At 37.7% G+C, this 5795-nt stretch overlaps 1 pseudogene; it reads left to right on the top strand.

The window, feature by feature from the left end:
• Positions 1 to 2196: 2196 nt before the first annotated feature.
• On the top strand, positions 2197 to 4831 carry LOC107829002 (subtilisin-like protease SBT1.8; annotated as a pseudogene).
• The last annotated feature ends 964 nt before the right edge of the window (positions 4832 to 5795 follow it).

Below are 5795 nucleotides of genomic sequence, written 5' to 3' on the forward strand. Positions count from 1 at the left end.
AAATGGGTATATAAGATGAAGTACAAGGCAGATGGGAGCATAAAAAGATTTAAAGCAAGACTAGTGGTAAAGGGATACACTCAACAGGCAGGGGTAGACTATACAGAAACCTTTTCACCAGTTGTGAAGATGACAACTGTTAGAGCTCTAATTGGTACAGCAGTGAAGAAAGGATGGAAAATCTTTCAATCAGATGTCAACAATGCATTCCTCCATGGGGACCTCCATAAGGAAGTGTATATGGAAGTACCTACGGGTCTTGTTGTGGAAAGATCAGACTTGGTATGTAAATTGAATAAGTCCTTATATGGACTGAAACAAGCAAGCAGGCAATGGTATGAGAAGTTGACTGCAACACTTTGTTCTAGAGGATACACACACTCCCTGCTTGACTATTCACTGTTCTACGAGAAGGATGGAGCTTCAGTGGTATTTGTGGTTGTTTATGTAGATGATGTCCTAATAACATGCATTGATTTAGAAGAAATGGAAGCACTGAAGGCTTTCTTACATGAGACCTTCAAAATAAAGGACCTGGGAAGGATGCATTATTTTTCGGGGTTAGAAATTTTGTACAAGGATGATGGGTTACTGATATCCCAAAGGAAATTCACAATGGATCTATTGACAGAGTTTGATTGCACCAACTATTCTTCTTTAGCCTCTCCATTTGACCCCACTATTAAGCTAATTGCAGATGAGGGACTCCTACTGCCAGATCCTTCTCACTATAGAAGACTAGTAGGAAAGCTAAATTTCCTAACCAACACAAGGCTTGACATATCTTATAGTGTGCAATATTTGAGTCAATACATGCAAAGTCCAAGGGAGCCACACCTGAAAGCTGCCTACCATGTACTAAGGTACCTTAAAGTTGATCGAAGTTTAGGAATTTTCCTATCCAGTAGCAAGGACTATGGGGTTAGAGCTTTTTGTGACTCATATTGGGCAGCCTGCCCTGAGTCAAGGAAATCAATTAGTGGTTATGTTGTGTTACTGGGTGACAACCCTATCAGCTGGAAATCTAAGAAGCAACACACTATTTCACTATCCTCAGCAGAAGCATAATACATATCAGCCAGACAAGTTGTGGGTGAATTAGTGTGGTTAGTTAAATTGCTTGAAGAATTGGCAGTCCCCTTAACCTTGCCCGTCCCAGTATTTTGTTATAGCCAAGCAGCTCTCCATATAGCTAAAAATCATGTGTTTCATGAACGTACAAAACACATAGAGGTAGACTGCCATGTTGTGAGGAATCAACTACACGAAGGCCTCATCTCATTATATCATGTTTCTACACATGAGCAGCTGGCAGATATATTCACCAAGCCACTTACCGGGATCAAACATTGCAATTTACTTAACAAGTTGGTTGTGAGTCCCTCCCTTCCAACTTGAGGGGGGTGTTGAGAGTATATGCACTTGTGTATTTATTTTTGTACAAGTAGTTGTAGTGTAGTTGGTACAGCTATACACAACTATACACATGTATAAATAGGCGTAGATATTTTGTGTACAAAGTGAACTTCCTTTTTGTATCTTTACCGAAGCTCAGTTCATTTCTAATGGATGAGGAAGGTTCCAGAAGTCTCTCTACTTAGGGCTCATTCATTCGCCATTAGAGTTGGTCCAAGGTCAGCACTTCTTCTTCATTTCTGCTGCTATTTTGACATTATTCCCCAGTTTAGACTACTAAACACATTTAACATTATTTTCTGAATCTCTCAGCTCAAGTAATCTGAGCTCCAATTTCTTTATTCCTTATTGAAGCACACAGACCCCAAGCATTGCACACATATACTTTATGTATTTTATACTTTGCTGATTTTAAGGAATGTGTAACTTACCAAGGTATGAGTAAATTGACCTGAACAACATTGTCATAGAAAAAATATAGTACACAGTTTATTTTTTAACTTAAGCTAACGAGAGTAAATTGGCGGCATCTGTCGGTAAAAGAAATTCGTTACAATTATTTAACAATATAAGTCAATGCATCTACTTAAACTATTTATTACCCGCTATTTTATTAAAAAAGAAGAATGAATAATATAATTTAACTTTAAATTTTTTATTTTATTTATAATAATATGTTTTATAGCCATGTCATGTCAATTTAAGAATATAAGTTTTCCAAAGTTTGACTTAAAATAAGGTGGTAACTGAAAATAAAAAACTCTCCTTTTCTCTCTTTCACACATAATTAGATCATCTTCTTTGTTTATTTCGTATCATTTTCATCATCTTCTCTTTTCTTTACAAATGGGAGCAGTAATTTTGTTATAAACCATTCTACTTCTCTTTCTCCACTCATCAATGGCAGTTCTTCCCACCAAAAAAGCCTACATTGTACATATGAAACATCACCTCAAACCTCCTCCTTTTTCTACTCACCATCAATGGTACAAATCCTATCTCCAGTCTCTCACTTCTTCAAATAAAATTCTCTTCTCTACATTTACAACATTGCCTCTTTCTGTTTTGCTGCAAATATTTATCCCCATGAAGTTGATTTACTCCGCCAATCTGATTCTGTCGTTAATGTCTATGAAGACACTTTTTACACCCTTCAAACAACCCGTACCCCTGAATTTCTTGGCCTCGATAATCTCAATTCATGGGCTGGACGTACTTTACCAGAATTGAACAATGCTGCTCAAGACGTTATTGTTGGAGTTCTTGATAGTGGAATTTGGCCCGAGTCTAAAAGTTTTAGTGATGTGGGCATGTCAAATGTGCCGTCCAGATGGCGGGGGGAATGCCAATCGGCACCTGATTTCGACCCGAATGTGCATTGCAATAGGAAACTTATTGGTGCTCAGTATTTTGTTAAAGGCTGTAAGGTTTCTAGCAGCTGCTCTAAGGAGATTGAATCGCCCCGGGACCATAACGGTCATGGTACGCATACTGCAAGCACAGCTGCAGGTAGTGGCGAATTCAAGATTTAAACTTGATGTGTTTAATAAATTAAGTGTTATTTATCGAAAATTTAGTAATTATTTACCTATATATATCTACATTTCGTGTCAAAAGGCTGGATTCAGTTGGACTCATATTGCATGCAGGATCCATTGTGGCAAATGCTAGTCTCTTTGGCTATGCTAAAGGGACTGCACGAGGGATGGCGCCACAAGCCCGTATAGAAAGCTACAAAGTGTGCTGGAATGAAACTTGTGCAGGGTCAGATATTCTTGCTGCCTTTGACCTTGCTATTATGGATGGTGTTTCGTGTTGATGTATTGTCCGTGTCATTGTCTAATAATGCAACAACATATTACAACGATGTCATTGCTCTAGGTGCTTTCGCTGCTATTGAGAAAGGAATTATTGTGTCGCGTTCACCCGGGAATGATGGTCCTAGGATATCAACAGTTGTAAGCTCCATGGATCATTACTGTCGGTGCTGCAACTCTTGACCGAGACTTTCTGCTTTTATTACTCTGGGAAATGGCCAAAAACTTCAAGCTGTATCGTTGTATAGTGGAAAAGAAATGGAAAGTAAATCACTGAGCTTAATTTACCCAAAAGGAAACAACTCGTCTAGCAATCTGTGCTTGCGTGGTTCGCTTGATCCAAAGTGGTTCGCGGAAGAGTAGTGTTATGTGACAGGGAAGCTAATGATAGAGTTGAGAAGGGACTAGTAGTGAAGGAAGCCAATGGAATAGGTATGATATTAGCCAATTCACCCGAGACAGGGGAGGAGTTACTCGCGGATAGCCAATTATTGCCTGCAGTGGCTGTTGGGAGGAAGGTGGGGGATGTAATAAGAGAATATGTGAAAACAGAAAGCAATCCAACAGTTGATTTTACTTTTGTTGGGACAGTGGTGAAAGTTAAACCATCCCCTGTTGTCGCTAGATTTAGCTCAAGAGGGCCAAATGCAATTGCTCCTCAGATATTAAAGCCTAATGTCATTGGTCCTGGAGTGAATATCTTGGCAGCTTGGCCTGAAAATGTAGGGCCAACTTCACTTGATGTTGATACACGAAAGACTTCATTCAATATCATTTCTGGCACTTCTATGTCTTGTCCTCATATTACAGGAGTTGCTGCATTGATAAAAGCTGTACATCCAGAATGGAGTCCAAGCGCGATAAAATCAGCAATCATGACAACCGCGTACAATCACGATAACACCAACTCCTCGTTTCGTGATTCTGCAGAGGACGGTATATTTTCCAATCCATTGGCTCATTGATCAGCCCATGTAAATCCCCAGAAAGCACTCTCCCCGGGACTCATATATGATATCAATATTTAGGATCATATCAAGTTCTTGTGCTCCTTAGACTACCCTATGGATCAAATACAAGCTATTGTCAAAAGAGTTAACTTCACTTGTGCAAACAAGTTTGCAGATGCTGGGCAGATCAATTACCCTTCGTTTTCTGTCTTGTTTGGAGTTAATTCAACGGGAGTTGTTCGTTACACTCGGGAAGTGACCAATGTTGGAGCTGCAGGGTCAGTGTATGAAGTAGCCATTGATGCTCCTTCATCTGTTACGGTGACAAGCCACCAAAACTTGTATTCAAGAAAGTAGGAGAAAAACTCCATTACAGTCACCTTTGTGTCCAAGAAAGGTGTTAAAACAGGAAATGCATTTGGTTGGATTTCATGGAAAAATGCTGAAAATCAAGTGAGGAGTCCAGTTGCATATTCCTGGATGACACACCTCAATTAGATTGGAAACGTACCTTTTTCCCAGTGCAACATTTGCTTGTATGGTGCTAATTAATGCTTTTTTAACTTATGTGGTACTCTTACTAGCATATTGTACAACTACTACAAAGGGATGTATGATAAATAATTGCATCTCTGTTTAGTGGAAATGAAATAGCTAACTCTCTGAAATCCAATACGATTTTATTGGTCCCTCATCATTTTTTTCTCTCATTAATTTCTTATCTTTCACATCAATTTATTCCTGTCATGATTTTTCTTTAAAAAATTTCAATTCATGTAAATTAAGATTCCTTTTCCTAATATTTTGAAAGTTTATATTAATTATTTTTGTATTAGAATTTATATTTATTATTTTAAGTAAAGATACATTATTGGCATTCAGTTGAGAAAATAAATACACTAGTTTTTTTGTTTTTTTTTATCGTCTTCTTTTAATATCTGGAGTGGAACTTTAGAGACAACTTATTAATAATCAGATATGTATTTTAATTTAACATCTTGAAAAAAAATAAAGAGAAGATCTGATCCTTTAACTATTTTAACTGCATGTTTTCAATCTTCATGGATTTTCCTCTCCTCTTAGATAATAAGAGCTTAATCGAAAACTAGTAAAATCAGTAGGTCAGATTAACATCGAACCAAAGAAAACAAATTGAGAATTACTTTTCTTTTATAACCGTGGTGTCCGTAGTAGCTTGCGTCCACCTAGACTAATTCCACATGTATCTCCCATCACCATAGGTACGGAATAACCATGTTCACCAAGACTTGGACAAATGGGAGAAAACCACTGTGATGACCCAAAATGTCATCTTTAAATTAATAATTAATTATGTGTTCTAAGACCTTAAAAAGTACTATTTATTATTCCTCGACTTGCATGCGCAATCCGTAAAATTTCATGGAAAGTCATTATGTGAAAAAATGAATTTAAAATGTGGATTAGAGCTTTAAAACTCAATTGAGTTGACTTTGGTCAACATTTTGAGCAGACGGACTCGAATCAGTATTTTGACAGTTCCGGTATATACGTATCGTGATTTGGGACTTGGGCGTATGCCCGAAATCAAATTCCGAGGTCCCTAGCCCGAGATATGGAATTTTGAAGAAAA

The sequence above is a fragment of the Nicotiana tabacum genome, chromosome 23 (genome assembly GCF_000715075.1).
Source record: "Nicotiana tabacum cultivar K326 chromosome 23, ASM71507v2, whole genome shotgun sequence".
Classification (NCBI taxonomy): domain Eukaryota; kingdom Viridiplantae; phylum Streptophyta; class Magnoliopsida; order Solanales; family Solanaceae; genus Nicotiana; species Nicotiana tabacum.